Below are 18,619 nucleotides of genomic sequence, written 5' to 3'. Positions count from 1 at the left end.
CCGAGTTTGCCTAGCTCTGTTGTGTCTTTATTGCAAGAATTTGAAGATGACTTTCCTGATGAGCTTCTTGGAGTGTTACCCCCGATTCGAGGCATAGAGCATCAAATCGATTTGATACTTGGTGCGCCACTGCCTAACAAACCCGCATATTGAAGTAATCCCGAGGAGACAAAGGAACTTCAACGGCAAGTTAGTGAACTATTGGAGCGCGGGTATATGCGAGAGAGTCTTAGCCCGTGCGCTGTCCCTGTTTTGTTGGTGTCAAAGAAGGATGGGTCATGGCAAATGTGTGTTGATTGCCGAGCAATCAATAACATTATGGTAAAATATCGACACCCTATTCCTAGGTTAAATGACATGTTGGATGAATTGCATGATGCTAGTATATTTACTAAGATCGATTTGAGAAGTGGTTATCATCAAATTAGGATGAAAGAAGGGGATGAATGGAAAACTGTATTTAAAACCAAGTATGGGTTGTATGAGTGGTTAGTCATGCCATTTGGACTAACTAATGCACCTAGCACGTTTATGCGACTTATGAACCATGTATTGCGTGCTTTTATTGATCAATTTGTAGTTGTCTAATTTGATGATATCTTGATATATAGTCGAAGCCTTGATGACCACATTGAACATATCCGAGCTGTTTTGCAGATTTTAAGGACCGAGCAATTTTATGCTAACTTAAAGAAATGCTCTTTTGTGACTAATAAATTAGTGTTTATAGGGTTTGTTGTTAGTGTTGATGGTATACAGGTTGATGAGGAAAAGGTGAAAGCAATCCGTGAGTGGCCGACACCTAAGACTATGGGTGAGGTATGCAGCTTTCATGGCTTAGCAAGTTTTTATCGACGATTCGTGAAAGACTTCAGCACCATTGCCGCACCTTTGACCGAAGTTATCAAGAAGCATGTGGGTTTCACATGGGGAGAAAAGCAAGAGAGAGCGTTCAATCTGTTAAAAGATAAATTGACTAACACTCCTTTGTTGTCTTTGCCAAATTATGTGCTGCTTTTGAGATAGAGTGCGATGCTTCTGGTATAGGAATCGGGGCCATGTTAATGCAAGGAGGACGTCCCATAGCTTATTTCAGTGAGAAATTAAGTGGAGCAACATTGAATTATCCTACTTACGATAAGGAGATGAATGCTTTGGTGCGAGCCTTGGAGACTTGGCAACATTACCTATGGCCAAAGGAGTTTGTGATCCACATTGATCACGAGACCTTAAAATACTTGAAGGGATAGCAAAGGTTGAATAAAAGACATACCAAATAGATGGAGTTCATCGAGACTTTTCCATATGCGATTAAGTACAAGAAAGGTAAGGAAAATGTGGTAGCCGATGCACTTTCTCGAAGGTACGCAATTCTAACTACTCTAGGAGCAAAATGTCTAGGTTTTGAGCATATTAAGGACTTATATACTGATGATGAAGACTTTGGAAGAGTGTTTGAAGCTTGTGAACACGCTGCATTTGAAAAATTCTATAGGCATAATGGCTATCTCTTTCGTAAGAACAAGTTATATTTGCCTAAATGTTCTTTGTGTGAGTTGTTGGTGCGAGAGGCGCATGGTGATGGCTTAATGGGACATTTTGGCATTAATAAAACTTATGAAATGCTGTATGAACATTTTTATTAGCCACTCATGAAAAGAGATGTCACACATATTTGTGAGAGATGTATTGCATGTAAGCAAGCTAAGTCTACAACTAAACCACCTGGCTTGTATACACCTTTGCCTATTCCGAAGCATCCTTGGATTGATATTTCAATGGAATTTGTGTTAGGATTGCCTAGGTCTAAGCATGGTCGGGATTCTATTTATGTGGTTGTTGATCGGTTTTCAAAGATGGCTCATTTTATACCCTGTCATAAAACCGATGACGAATCGCATGTTGCTGATTTGTTCTTTCGTGAGATTGTGCGTTTGCATGGCATGCCTAGGTCCATTATTTTTTATCGAGACACTAAATTTCTTAGCTACTTTTAAAAAACATTATGGAAGAAGTTAGGCACACAGCTTTTATTTTCTACTACTTGTCATCCACAAACTGATGGTCAAACTGAGGTAGTTAATAGAACTTTAGGGGTATTGTTGCGTGCTATAATTCTTGGGAAGATTGTTCGCCACATGTTGAGTTTGCATATAACAAGAGCATACATTCTGCTACTAAATTTACACTGTTTGAGGTTGTTTATGGCTTTAATCCTTTAACTCCATTGGATTTAACCCCTTTGCCTGTTGATGAACGTATGGACTTAGATGGTTCTAGGAAGGCCGAATTTGTCAAGGCATTGCATGAGAAGACGCGGTTGAATATTGAGCATAAGACCAAGCAATATGTAAAGCAAGCCAACAAAGGGCGCAAGAAAGTAATATTTGAGCCCGGCGATTGGGTTTGGGTTCATATGTGCAAGGAGCGTTTTCCCGAGCGGCGACTTTCTAAGTTACAATCGCGAGGGGATGGACCATTTATGGTGTTGGAGAGGGTTAACGTAATGCCTATAAGCTTGACCTTACAGGTGAGTATGGTATTAGTGCTACTTTCAATGTTACTGACTTAACTTTTTTCGATGCAGGAGATGATTTGAGGGCAAATCCTTTGCACGGGGAGGGAATGATGTGGACATCGTGCCATATCGAGGAGGAGGTGCTAGGGACCCATTGTCCTATCCTCTTGGTCTGATTACTCGAGCAAGGACGAAGCAATTCAAGCAAGCTGTTGGCATCATGGTTCGAGATCTTTGGAGTGGAAGCGATCTTGGATTGGGATTTGAAGAATCTTGAACCTCTTGGCGCAACATGATCAAATTTGGTTAGTTATAAGCAAACGGGCCGCTGATAATACTCACCGCTGATGCCGTGACCGATGTCGTTTTTTTTTGCGTTTCGGAGTAGTTTTGATGTTTTTTTAAGTTTTTTATTTAAGCGCTTTTATTAATTCTAGTGGCGTTTTCGTAATTTTGCATTTAGGGTTAACACCATATAAAAAGGGTGTTTAGGGTTTCTTTGGAGGAACATGATTTACTTTAATACAACGAGAGGTTCTTCTCTTCTTTGAGTTCTTTGTGGACTTGACCTTATCAAGGCCTTCCTTGTGGCGGTCGATTCGACTAATCGAGTAGGATAGCGAATTTTCTTGTTCGTGGCGTCTATAACGTCGACTAGTTGACACAAGTTCGTCAACAGGTCACGTTTATACCGAGGTTACCAATCACAGGTTCGATTAGGGGTCGAGGCTTTGCGATTCGCACTTTTCAGATCTTCGTAAAACGATCAACTTCAGCTCAAATTCATTTCAATTAGTCTTTGCTTTTAAGCTAGGGCTTTGGCTCTTAAAAGTTGAGGCGGATTTGAACTTATGGCCTAGGGCGTCAAAACTAAACACATCAACCATTACCTTTTGATGTTCATTAGTAAGTTTCCCATTGTTAGTTTATTAACTTTACTTGTAATAAACTAATTGAAATTGTTACGTAAGTTGCGCTTTTCAACTGTGGACTTCAAATCAAATTCATCTCCAAACAATGCATGGGAGTTTCCTAGAGCCGTGAGAATGCTTGAGTTTCTGGAAGTGCCTGAAGTCATGACTAGAACATTGAATGGTTAACTTATGTCCTTGATAGAATTGAGTGTTACTTGAATTTACATACTGTAGGGGTCGGCCAAGTAGTATGTGTATCCCAATAGCATCTAAAATGCTTATTCAAGATTTTTCATTCTTAAGAAAAAACATGAAAATCTAATTGCTGGATGATGCATTTTTGCGTTGTCCCTGTTTGTCATGGTTTGATTAACAACCACTTAAAATAAGAATTAAAGCCTTTTACTTTTTCCTCATAAGAACTTAGATGTGCTTATCTATACAGGGGTTTATACTAGTACTTCTCGCAAGATCAATGTGTGACAACAAAATTGGATATCACATTAATTTTCCGAGACCATTAGATCTATTTTAGTGTCATTACCTGAAAACAAACATATAATATTGTTGTCTTATTGTAATTCACATCATTCTATGCCGTTGATAAAGTGAGATAAATTACCCTACGATACGTTATTTGGTGAAAATATGCAATGTCGTTGAAGTTCTATGATTTAGGTTTTATGTTTTGTGTTTTGAACTTTATATTGTTTATTTTATTTTATGTATTCATCTCTTATGGATTATTGTTATTGACAAATAAAAAGTTTTCATTTTTGTTGTTGCATTCAATTTCTTTTTGCTTGACTAAAAATGAAACAAAATGAAGAATCTATTAGACCTTGGAACCAAACATGGAACCTATTTGTCACAGGAATGCAAGTTAAGTTCTAGGTTCCAAAAATGAGAAACTTGTTCCGATGGGTAGATTCCACCTAGAACCCGTAAGGAACTTGAAACCGCTCACCCCTACCTATACTTGAGTTCTCAGCACCTAGCCCCAGGCCCACAGATGTTGAGTCCACGGCCTCGGTGCTTAAGACTAGGTCCATCGAGGCCAAGTTGGGACCCTAGTGTTGAGAAAACAAACTTATATGTTTTGAAGATTGACAAAACCTTCCATAGTATCTATTGAGTCTAATGAAAGTATTTTCAGGTGGTTAAGAAACGATATTCGAACTCTGGTTATTGTTATCTGAATGTTGCGTCTAACGTTCTGATTATTTACTTCGTGAAGATCAATTATGCTGTGGATATCATTAGAGTAATATAAAGACATCACCAAAGATTGGACATGAATATTGTTAAGACGTTTGGCATCTTCAGACTCTATCCATTCATATCCAAGGAGTATCCAGACTCAAATAGTATCATCTGATCAAGAAGTTTATTCAGACTTGGGATACAAATTCTATATCGCATTAGTTAGTGATCTAGCTCGGATTTCTTCCATAGAATATGATGATTGATCTTCAATTTAAAAGATTGTTTTGCAATGAACTTACTCAAAGCAAAATATCTTTCATTGATCGACAATCTTCCTTAGACAAGATATTCTTTCCAAACGAAGAATTCTACTTATGAAACCCAACTTTGGTTGTATGGGTGGCTGAATCAATAGGGAATTATGATTTCATCACTCAACAACTACTTAATCTCTTTGAAGCATTCATGTCCAATGGGTTGATTAAAAATGATCCTTTGAAGACTATTCAATGGCTAGATTGGAAATAAATGAGTATAAAATGAGATTTTGGTACTAAAGAAAAAGAGAGAGATCGTGAATCTAAAATTCCAAAGTTCAAGAGAGCTTCTACCTTACACACTTGTCTTAATGAACTTCAAAAGTGCAATTTTTAAGAGGTGTAGAAAGAGTGACTCTGAAAGAGTGAAACAAGTGACATTGAGATAGTGAGATGAGTGGCTTTGATATAATGAGATCTATCAAGATTGAGTATCATTACTCATGGCCATAACCTATAATTAATTTACTAGTGAAATCTAGCTAATAGGCTTCTGCGTGGAGAGTGGATGTAGGCTTGCAATAAGGCAAACCACTATAACTTTTACATGCAATTTTCTATATCCCTTAACTTTTAATTATTATCTTTAATAGTATATTGCACACAAGTGAATTTGATAATAGTATAATCTCACTTTAAACTCTATATTCAAATGATATTAATCTCGACTATTTAATTTCGATTTAATTTGTCAAGATCGGTTATAATCACATATTCACCCCCTCTAGGTGATGGTGCTAACTACTTCACCAAGCGCCTCGGCTCGGGTCTACAAAGGCTGGGCCTAGGTCCATCGAGGCCGATTCCGAGACCCCTGTGCTTGATCTCGAGACCATTGAGGCCGAGCTCGAGACCTCAATTGCCATGCCTGGATCCATCAAGGTTGGGCCCGGGATGTCGAAACCCATACTTGACTCCTCGGTGCTTGAGCTCGAGGCCATCGAGGCTAAGCCCAAGACCCCGGTGCCGGTTCTCGAAGCTCTTGCACCCAAGCTTGGGTCTATCGAGGCTAGACCCGGGACCCCGACAATCACATGTCTAGTCGCGGAGACTGGGACTGGGCCCAAGTCTCGGCGCCTAGGCATGTGATTGTCGGGGTCTTGGGCTTCAACCTCAATAGACCCTAGCTCAGCGCCGAGACTTAAGCCCAGGTGCTTGGGATACGAGTACGGGCACCGAAGTCCCAGCCTTAGCCTATCTAGACTCGGTCCCGATCATCTAGGAGTACTGGGGTGTCAGGCTTAGCCTCAATGGACCAAGGCACGAGTATTGGAGTCGTGAACCTCAGGCTTAATGGACCCATGCTCGGGCACGAGAGATTCGGGCATGGGCATGGGCATAGGCATAGGGGTCTTAAGCTCAAGCACTAGGGCCCTAAGCTCGTCCTTAATGGGTCCGGGTGCGAGTGCCAAGGCCTCAAGCATGGGCATCGGGGTCTTAGGCCTCGGTGTCGATGGACTCGAGTTCGGGCACTAAGGTCTTGGGCCTCAATCTCGATGGGTCTGGGGGTGGGCGCATGAGATTAGGGGCCGAACCTTGATAGACCCAAGTAAGGGAACGAGGTTCTCAAGCCTTGGCCTCGATGGACCGATCTTGAGCTCGGGGGATCTAGGCATGGGCATGAAGGTCCCGAGTCCAAGCACCGGGGATTTGAGCATGGTTGGGCACAGGAACCGGTGTCCCGGACCTAGCAGCCTTGATGGACTAGGGCTTAAGTGTTAAGGAACCGAGCACGAATGTGGGGGAACCAATGACACGTGGTCCACACCTTGCCTCAGTGGACCCAGCCTGAGTGCCGAGAATCCGGACACGAGCATTAGGGCCTCAGGCTTGGCCTATGTAGACTCAGGTTGGGGCCCCCAAGAAGCCGTGTATAGGCATCAGGTTCTTGGTTCTTGCTTTTATGGACCCAGGACCGGTGCTTGTGTTCTTACTCGAGACCCAAGTGCCCGTGCCTGGTTCCCTGGCTGTCCATGCTCAAATTGCTAGCACCCGAATAGTGTATATGTATTTAGGAAAATCAATACATATTAAACTTTCCAAATGGCGGTAAATATTTTATGGTTCCTTTTTCATATTTCAGCGAAACATCGAAAAATATTGTCATTTTCTAGAAAATAACTTACTGAAAAATATTTCTCGAAATGTGACATTTTCCATGAAATAAATGGAGCCTTAGTAACAGCTTGACTACGTTCATATGAACGAAGCCCCAAAAATATTACTTAGATGGTGATGATGACTATGAATTAAATCGTGAATTCTCTTCCATAACATATAAATTAAGTTATTACAGATCAAGTATTGTCTCCTAGAATAAGTGAAAGGAAACCTTTCGGCTACAATGTAAAATGAAAACCAAGTTTGTAAGGGTTGATTTAATTTTCCGGGATGATTACACAATCAGTCCTAAACTTATTGTACGTATGCCAATTCAGTTCTAAACTTTCTAATTTTGCCAATTAAGTCCTAAATGTTTGCGTGAAATTTTAATATAGTTTTTTCGGTCAATTTTTGCTAGAAATTGCTAACGGAGCAGTGTGTTGTGTAGGACGGACAGCGGTGACTGGACTGCCACGTCAAACATTGATCGAAAGCACTACATTTAAATTTTGCAAAAAAGTTAGATAAGATCATTTCAAAATGTTGAGATTTGACGATTGGAGCATGCAAGATAAAACTCTTGTGTCTTGATTTTTTTTTCTCGCTTTTACTCTCTATTTCTTTGTGATTGTGCGCCGAATCCTAACATGATTAGGTCTATTCATGCTATTCCTACCATCTTAGAATCTTGCAAGAAGCCACAGCGCTTTGGTCTCGATGTACGCTCGCCTACCTTGTCGAATCGGGCATTGGTATAGTTTGTTTATAGACCACATATCTACAAGATGGAGTCCTATTTTGCTAACATCTGTAATGACCGAATCATGTTCTTGTGGGTTAACGCCCCCTAAAAAAGTAGCCACACTCTGTAACAACCCATCCCATTTTACGTTGTCAAGTCCCTAAAAGAAATTTTCAATGTAATTACATGAGATGCTGACCGTTCAAAAGTGGGTCTCACATATTGATCATTTAAAGGAATGATCTCCTCGTCAACTTCACCTAAATCGCTAAGCTACTTCCCCTATTCGTTGTGTGATCGAATTCATTCTCGTACCTTTGTCATCCTAGAAAGTCTACTAGGAGTTGTACATTGTTTGAGCCCTCTTACACAGTGATCACGCTCCATTCACTTTGGATTGGCTTGGCCGTAGCTTGTCCTCAAACCACACATCTAGTAGTAGGAGTCTTGCTCTGATCCATCTATAACAGCCCGACTTGCTTCAAGTGGGTGAAATTCCCAAAATTACTCAAAGTAACAAAAAAATGTGATTACCATTTGAGATAGGTTTTACTTAAGAATCACTTTGGAAGATCTTACCCGTCCGACATGGGATATCGGATGTCATAGTAAGGGGGGCCTATAAATTGTTCGGCCACGAGAGAGGAAGAGTTGGTGGGTATGTGGTTAATGGCCTCGGTGGGCTTACCGCTATATGTACGTCTGATGCCAAGCGGTGAACAGGCATTCTGTGGCCCATTTTAGTATTCAAGTTCTACATTTGTTAATATAAAATTATTACGTGGTCTCTAGATAATGTAAATTAAATCCATTCAAAGAGTTGATCATGTGGAACTCATAGTGTAACCCACATCTTTAACGGTTCAAATGATATTTATCCACATAATCATATATCATTTAATAACTTCTTACTAATACTCTTAAGGAAAGATTGTATAGATGAGAAAGGAAGGACACTTTCAAGCATGCAAAGTGTTTATTAAAAAATATTATTGAACTCAGCGTATTGTACAAAACACGGAAAGAAGACGCCCTTAGATACCATGAAGCCTCTAGGAATTTCTCCCAAGACTCTGTGCACAGTCTAATAACTTGTGCCAATCCAAAAAGAGGAATTTGAATATTCATATCCATTGGAAATCATGACAAAAAGGGGAGAAGAACAGGAGAAGTGCCAAAACTTATGTGCAGCGCTCACTTTAGTGCCAAAAGTTTCTTTTGGATCACTTCAGTGCCAAATTTTTTGAAAAATAATTATTTCAATGCCAACTCCGATCAATTTGGCCGAAAATCTGACATGGCCTTTTTTTGTTAGTTTCTTAAGCTAATGTGGCTCGCCAGAGAGTCCAGTCAGCATTTGATCTCTAAAACGACGCCGTTTAGTACTATTTCCACCAAATAAGAACCCTAAATCCCCAAATTGAAAGAGAATCACCCAATTTACAACCCTAACCGGCTATTGAACACCCAATTGAAACCCTATTTAGATTCACTCCCAAAGTTACGAGCCCAATCTTGCAAATAGAGAGCAGCAGCTTCGGTAGCGACTCAATTTCGTTTCAACGAAGCGAACAAGAGGGCGAATGTTACTGTTTTTGTGGGTTATCGAGTCTAATAAGAACATCTTTGACTCAGTTGAATCCCGGAAGAAGATTTAATGGGTGTGTCAGGTATAGAGAAGGCTCAAAGTGCAAATATTTTAAATGGGTTGATGCAAAATTCTCTGGTCGAGCGACAATGGTGATCTTGGAGCTATTTGAAGGATGCCATCAATCTCCATCTACATTAATGAATGAATTGGAAGATGTGGACTCAATGCAAGCTGAAATGAAGGCTTTAGCATCTCTGGCCAACCATTTGAAGAAGGAAGTTTCAAGGATGAAAATTGAAAGGAAGTGTTATCGAGCACTGATTGTGTTGTTATTTTGTTGTGTAGCCTATTTTATGGTCAAATGTAAAGCGAGTGATGAGAAGAAATTTCTCAGTCTACCATAGTTGAAGATGAGTGGAATATGTACTTGTATTAGGTAATTTGTAAGTATAGTTGTATTAACCTATTTTTATATGGAAAAAAAGTTTGCTGCAATTTATGATGGAAATGGAAGGTTGAAATTCATTGGTTGTCAGCATTTAGTCGTGTATTCTCAATTCTTATTTGCTTAGTTTTGCTTGAGATGTTTGGATTGCTGCAATGGTTTGCTGGTATTGCTAGTAATTGTTTGCTGCAGTGTTTGTTGGTAATGGGATGCTGGTTTGCTACAATTGTTGCTGCAAACGCTTGTCAAATGAAGGAGTGGTACCAAGTTCAATCATTATTTCAATGTCATATGTTGTAAATAGCGATCGTTTGAGTGCCAAGTTTTCTGAAACTGATCACTTAAGTACCAATCGTGGTGAAAAGTGATCACTTAAGTGCCAATCGTGGTGAAAAGTGATCACTTAAGTGCCAGTTGTTGTTAAAAAGTGACTACTTAAGTGCTAGTTGTTGATATATTCATTTCACTCGTACTACACCAGCAACAAGCATGTAGCTAGTGTGCTTGCTTGCACTAGCTATGTGTTGGTACTTAGTGCATCTTGTGCTTGCGCCAATACATAGCTGGTGCGAGCATAAGATACCTATGAGTTGCACGCACCAACACATAGCTGGTGGACTAGCACACGAGCAGTTTGCACCTCGCACCAGCACATATAACTACTAGTGCAAGCTGTGCACCAACGACCAAGTACTATCATCATCAAGTTTTGCATCAGCCAAGCACCAGCAACACCTCCACCAAGGCCTGCATCGGCACAACCACCAGTACCATCACCAGCACCAAACCCTACATCAGCCAAGCACCCTCAACACCTTCACCAAGCCCTGTACCAATCAAGCACCACCACCATTAGTGCGCCACCACCACCACCAGTGCACCACCAGCACCACCACTACACCAACACAACCATAGCACCACCACCATCACCTACACCAGCCAAGCCACACTACCACCATTGCAGCACCACTTACACCAGCCAAGCAACACCACCACCAACCACAGCACCACTACTACCTATACCAGCTAAGCAACACCACCACCACCACCACTACACCACCAGTACCAGTGCACCAGCACCAGCACCAGCACTATCACTGCACCACCATAACTACAGCACCACCACCACCAATGCCAGCTAAGCAACACCACCACCACCACTGCACCACCACCATCACTGTACCTCCATCACCACTACTGCATAATCACCACCAGTGCAACAGCAGCACCACCACTACACCAACACCACCACCACTGCACAACCACTACCAGTGCAACAGTAGCACCACCACTGCACCACCACCACCACCACCGCACCACTACCACTACCACTACCACTACTACACTAGCCGAGCACAACTAGCACAACTAGAACATCCAGCAGAACTAGCACACCAGCAGCACAACTAGCACAGCCAATAACAAAATATGGAAATTTCAAAAGCATAGACAAAATAAAAATTGGTCCATTGACATTAACTTAGTTTTTACATTTGATCAATATGAATAACTAACTAAAACATCCACATGTAGGGAATGGCTTTAAAACATCCACGTGTAGGGAATGGCTTCCCACCAAATAAAAACATTCAATTGACTCAACGCTATATAATGTCAATTCCATGAGTCAATATGCACAACCTCCCAACAAAAAACAAAACTACCATATTTAGCACCCTCCTATCAGTCAATATGAACAACCCCTAGTTCCTTTTCCTTTAAATGGACGTTTGGCTTGATTCATGATACTTGCACTCTTTCTAACTGGACGTGTAGGTTCTTCAACTGGCCTTCCTGTCACACCTTCTTCTTAGCAGCTGCCATTTTCTTTGTAGGTCGTGTCATTTGATGAGAGCTCTCAGTAGGGTCATTGTTGGTGCTAGGATCACTTGGTTAAGATGTAATTGGTGTTGGGTTCCCTATTGGTGACTATTTTGGAGTTGCACCCGATGTCTTCTTCTTTTGAGCAATGGTCTTTGGCCCCGTCTCCCTTGTCCTTCTTCCTGCTACTTGGGTTCCTATTTTGGGTGCAGCTGTTGACTCTTGACTTGGGTCACCTTGAGAGATAAGTATTTTCGAACTTCTCCCAGGCTACAACAACATAACCATATTGTCAATAAAAGAAATAACATAAATAAATTAAATGCATGAGTCCTACAAAACTTACATTCAAAATAATCATTCCAATACGCTGATTTGTAAAAAGGCCATAACCATATTATCTTAGCCTTTTCCGAGATGCCCTTTTGTTCACAGCGGTGCATCACTTTTAGCAACTTTTAAAGTTGGTCTTCTTCTTACCAGATAAAGACATATCAAAGTTAAACTTCAGCTCAGAAAATAACACAAACACCAATTATACAGCTTACGGGCTGTTTTCTCCTCGTCTGTTCAATAGTCAACTCAGTGGTTGGCCCTTGGGTTGGCCCCTGAATTGTCCCTTGCGCTGACTCTTCAATTTGCCTTTGAGCTGGCCTTTGCTCTGGCCCTTCAACTAGCCCTCCAGTTGGCCTTGCATCAGCCCCTTGAGCTAACTTTTCAGCTGGCCCTGCATCAGCCCCTACACCTAACTCTACAACAGGTCCTTCAATTAGCCCTTGGGCTGGCCCTGCATCAGCCCCTACATATGGCTATTGTTATTGTTATTAATGTTGTTTCTTCAATGCACAACCCTTTTTATTGTGCCCTTCCTTTTGATAATAGGAGCACGTCATCTTTACACCAATCTTGCTCATCCTCTGAGTTGAAATCTTTCCATCTTGCATTCTTCATTTCTTTTTTTGCCTTCCAATTTGCTTGTTTAGTGGCAAAGGTTTAGGGGCTTCATGGTTTATTGGCTCCTAGAATTTGCTACTTCTAATAGGCTGCATCATGAATTGGTACAAAGCAAGATATGTGCTTTTATTGTACCAACCATCTAGGTAATCCTCTGGGTTTTGTTGCTTCAACTGGATGGCACAAATGGCATGTGCACAAGGAATTCCAGTTAGTTACCAAGCTCGACATGAATACTTTCGCCTTTCTAGATGGACAACATACTTATCAACATTGTTCATGATCTCATATCCATCATCTCCATTCCAAATTGGATGACAGAACCTACTAGCAGTTGTGTTCTTATCCAATCTCTTTGCAATCATGGGACCACATTGTCTAGTCCACTTTGTAGCCTCGTCTATTTGTCTATGGAGTCAAGTCATGACCATAACTCGTATGTCTTCAAGCATGCTAATGATGGATTTGCACCTACCCTCTAGTACTCTGCCATTGAAAGCTTCGCTAAGGTTGTTGTCAATGATATCGCACTTGAATTCTTCGCTGAAGAAGGCCCTACACCAATGCTTAGGTTCCGTTTGGAACAATGCTTCAAAACCTTCATTTGACAACTGAAACAACTCATGTTTGGCTATTCTAAAATCAGCCATGTTTGTGCTCTTTGTTATATGCCAAAATTGCTTCTGCAGCTTATCCCCTTTATAATTCTTTACCCAGTTTGCATATATGTGCCTCGCACACATTCTATGTTAAGCATATGGCATCAACTCAGTTAATGCAGGAACAAGTCTCTACAATAATTCAAACCAGAAAATACTTGTAAGAAAAAATATGCGATTAATATTAAAAAGCCAATAGTTTTAAATGGCATTACCTTTTGTTGGTCACTCATGAATATCCAACCTTCCCCATTGGTTATCTCAAGATCAGCTATTATATTTTTTAGAAATCAGGACAAAATGTCCTTGGTCTCTACTTTGACAACAGTCCAAGCTATTAGAAACATTTGGTTATTGGCATCTCTCCGAACGACAGCCAATAACTCTCCCTTGCATAAACCCTTCAAGAAACATCCATCCAATCCTATAACTTTTCTACAACCAACCAAAAATCCTCGTTTGCATGCATCAAAGCAAACATAAAACCTATCGAACTTATTCCCATAGTCAGGCAATGGCTTCTCAATAACCTCTACGTATACTCTACTTGATGGATATTGAAGCATACATTTGCAAGTATAATCCCAAACCTAGCCATATTCTTCCTTGTACCGATCTATCAGTACACTAATCACCTTTTGCTTGGCTCATTTGCACTGATTTCTCAATACATTAACCCCTACCTGCTCCTTCACCAACTGCTTGAACTGAGGACTCTTAATCTCGGGCATCACCTTGATAGTATTGAGGAAGTGCTTTGACAACCATACATTTGTTACCCTTTTATTGTCAAATATAATGAAACAAGTATGTTCCTCTTACAATGACCTAATCTGGAATGACCCGCTTTTCCTATTCAGTGCACCATAGATCTTCCATGAACAATTTGGATGCGAATACTTAGCTTTCACAAATTCTTTTGTATTTCTAATAAATTCGATACTCCTTTTTTGAGCAATGGAGTTCTTGACAATAGCTTCTTTAAATAGTTTTGCATTATCAAATTTCATTCGTACAGACAAAATAGAACATGCAGCTGTTGGATCATAGGAAGGATACTTACTTTTCCTTCTACGAACAGGTACTTCGTCATCTTCAAGCTCATTCTCGAAGCTAGAACTCTCATCTTCACCGCCACTCTCTTCATATTCAGTTTGATTACCATCAGCTGGAGCTTCTTCGCTCCTATTCACTGGTTGTGGTTCATACGATTCTCTAAATGATGCAAATTTATTTCTCATAAAGTCTCTCTGCTTTTGCCTTGATTGTGTAAGTTCTTCATCGTCATCGTCATCACTTAGGAAATTTATATTTGCCAAAACATCATCATCCGATTCACTAGATTGAGCAACTTCCCAATTTAATCCGGCCAATTCTTCATTAGGTATGTCTTCACTAGAAACTTAGGGACATCTTCCTGTTTGCTCAACTCTCTCTATATGACTTGCCTCCGTCTCCAGCCATAGCTGTTACCCTCCGTCCCCAACCCGAGTACATTCTCCTACTCCTCCTATTTCGGTGCTCTCATCATCTTCATCATCTTCACAGTCACTGTAATACTCAACATAGACTTTAGCTTCCTCACCATGAAGATAATGGTAAATAATGTCCTTAACACTATTATCATCACTAAAAAATCTCAAGCCATCCTTCAAGTTCTTCCCAGGAACACAATAATGCAATTTATGTACTTTGCATCGTAAATAATGCACTATGTCCCTCATTAATTCAATATATGATGGCTTTCTTACATCGAAAAAGATAGTACCTTCATTTCCACCAGCATATTCCCATTCCTCGGTGCCAATGACAAATTCCCCACCATAGCAAACAATAATGGCGACAACGTTGTCCCTTATGACCATGCTGCACCGAAAGAAAACAAAATAATCAGCTTTTAGGACCACGACGCATAAAATCCAACAAGTTCACATGGAAGATCCCACAACCGCAACTAAACGATTAAACAAATTGCCATTGTTGAAATAAAATAACTTCATTCTCTGTCGTTTAGTAGAAACGAAGCAACACAGCTAGCACCGGTGTTCCCACAATCACAACTTGAGGTCCCCACAATCACTATGTCGCAATTCCTTCTCTATTACTGTCATGCCTAATTTATCTCTCCCCCCAAGCTTTAGTTTTGCCCTTGGAGCCATAATTGTGCCCTCGAACCCTAATTATGCCCTCGGAGCCCTAATTTTTCCATCCAATTGAGCCATGAAGAGAATATGACAAACCTGAATGACTGAGGGTAAGAGACAACATGTAAGCGGCGACCAACAACGACGGCAATGGAGCACAGCGACGATGGCGATGGACAACAGGAAATTCCTTCACCTGAACGACGACCAGACGAGCCCTAATTTCACTCTCAATGTGTGACGTCGTTTAATTAAGCAGGGGAAACGACGTCGCATTGGACATCCAAGCCACATAGGCAATGTGACGTCATTTTTGAAGTCCATGTGGACTTTATTTTTTAAAAAATTTGCCAAGTCATTTACAAGATTTAATTAAAAAGCCATGTAATAATTTTGGCCGGAATATCTCGTTGTTGCACTTAAGTGATCGTTTTTCCTCCAATTTGGCACTTAAGTGAGTCGGCGAAAACTTTTGGCACTAAAGTGAGTGTCGTACACAAGTTTTGGGACTTCTGCTATTCTTCCCCTGACAAAAAGTCATTCTTTCCTCGTTTGTTCATTGGGATATAATCTATAAGTCGATACTTTTTGTTTGTTTAGCACTGAGGCGGTTAGGAGCAGTTTTTGCACACCTAGACTAGTCCATCTTTTTTAGCGATCTTTAAAGGCACAGTCTCCCTATCGGTCTGGTGCCTTTCTTAATTTACTCTCCTATAATGCTCTCAATGAGATTTCAACCCAAGGTAAGAAAGCGAGAAATAAACTCGCTTTGTCATTTAAGTAATCGTTGGTCGTTGTTACTAGTGTAAACTAACTATTTACTCAAGATTCTTTGCATGAACTAGCAGAAATTAGTCAGCTCTTATCTAATATATCGGTTGATAGTTCATATCTCAAAAATAAAAAATCGAATTATCAAACTAAGTACAACAATTTATTGTCTCAAGTACTATGATCGGTCGGCTATGTCTAAAAGATTGGTCAGCCAACGTGTGACCAGTGATTACAACTTGGCTTCCTTCTTTTCTAGGCTAGAGACTTACCTTCCTTAAGGTGAATTTTCCTTCCTCACATGTTCTGGGGTTTTTTTTCTTTTTTGAAATCTATCTTATTAATGAAATGTTTCGGAAATACTTATTAAGGAACTAACTAAAATTTTTTGCAAATTCCAACACAATGACTCTACTGTGTTCTGCGAAATCAATGCTTTCAAAGTTGAATTATCATAAATCAAGTTTTTTACGATGAGTGTATCACGAGGATCAATAATGTAATCCTTTAGATCATTCATGGGCTAGACCAAATTGTAAAAATTCGAGAACCACCAAAAGGAAATGCAAATTTCACGATCCCTTCAGGCATGTAAGCACCATACTCATGGATAATTTTCATTCTTCGGTGAGTGTAGAATGTAAGTGGCTATCGTCAAGGTCAATAGACCCGCCAAATATTGTACACTTCACCATCCAGGAAAAAAATTAGGAAAACGAAATGATGTGAGACCAGCAGAGAGGAGAAGCATAAGGAAGTATTCTGCAAATAAATTTCCGTTCTCAACTATGAACGAAATGATATGAGTTTATAGCAAGTTTGCAAGCTAACAAATTAAATGTCACAATAGCTAGTTTGGCCGTGACTTAATATACCAACTGCTAGCTAAGTAAAATTCCGATGGATAGTTTGACTAAATTCGAAGTACAAAAATCAGAGGTTCAAAAGTAAAGTAAAATAAGCTTGTCCGAATAAGGACTCGAGACATATTTCGTGTGCGGGTGGTTCAGCGTAACCTTACGTGCACAAACCCAACACTCTCTTCTTATCGTTACAAAGCTAGTAAAAGTGTATCCATGAATAATGTCAACAAGAGAGATCTTCACAAGAATTGTGGGATAAGGAAACAAATTCTTTGAAATACCTTTCTTTGACAATCCCCCACATATTTCAAAAAGATTTATCGGAAGTAGAGAATCAATGCAAGCCTCCCCAAAAAAGAGTAGAGAATGAATAAAAGTTGGTTTCATATTCTAAAGGGTAATATATCGAATCTGGTGTCTTTTGGACTATTAACCAGACCTAGAAGAATGAGACATAAGTTACAAAACCTAGTGTGCAGCTTGCAGCTTATAGCTTCCTTAACCAAGGATCTTTGTTTTAAGCTAGAGTTCTCACTAATCATATGACACCCCAACAATTTTTGTTGTTGAAAGTGAATTTTTGCTAATATACCCTGCACGTGTTTGATTATTCTTGAGTGCTTTAGAGATTCAGCGATGATTCTCCTAGGAGCAGCCCGTTCCACACTCATGTAGGTCATTCCATCTAGTGTACATTGCACATAAATACATCACCCATGGTCAATATGGAATTATGGACATATATGCTCGTCCTTACTTAATATGCAGTTCTAGCACCTCGAACATACACCATAGGAGGGATTGTAGATGCCCCTCTTGCCAATGTAGTTTGCGAACCTATGGTCGAATTACCTATGTTCCTAGGATCTTCTCAAATCCTATGTCCGATATTTACTTGGATCATTTATTCACTCTCTAATTATATTTGGAGTCACCATCAATCTATTTGAACAAATCCTAGGCTGATTAGGAATCTATAGCCTAAGCAACACAAGAAGTTTGACACCTAGGCTAAGGTAGCGATCTATTGCGTAAATTAGAGTTTAAAGGTTGAAGAGCTTGGTTACGGGGAGGGAAGGATAAATAATCCCACAATGTCCTTTCTGTTGGGTGATCTCGAGCCTCTCTCACTCCAAAAGCTAGCTCAAAAGGTAAGTCTTACCCTCACACTTATAAACCGACCACCGGCCTCTTCTATCACGCCCCAGACCCTACCGAGCTCGCGGCACCCCTCCATGGTCGTATTTCAAATGCGACGTCCCAGGACTCGTCGCCGACCCACACGAACATCAAAACATAAAGCGCAAGCGGAACAATTAAAAGCACCCAGACAAGATTAAAGACTAAGGGTAGTAAAGAAAATACTTGAACATTCAGTAACGTACTTCATACAATAACACATTTACAACATTCAGGTTTACACAAGTTAGGCCACTAGGGTTAAACTCCACCTTCATAAAAAAGGGACTGGTGGTCGGGTAAACTAGCCTAGCTATACGAAAAGGATCCACTAAAAAGGGTTTCTAGACCTAATATTAAAGTACCTCTACGGCTCCCAATCCGAGTCGGAA

The sequence above is a fragment of the Syzygium oleosum genome, unplaced genomic scaffold (genome assembly GCF_021117445.2).
Source record: "Syzygium oleosum isolate NSW1041296 unplaced genomic scaffold, Sole_v2.1 Sole_v2.12, whole genome shotgun sequence".
NCBI lineage: Eukaryota > Viridiplantae > Streptophyta > Magnoliopsida > Myrtales > Myrtaceae > Syzygium > Syzygium oleosum.
This window is presented reverse-complemented; position numbering follows the sequence as displayed.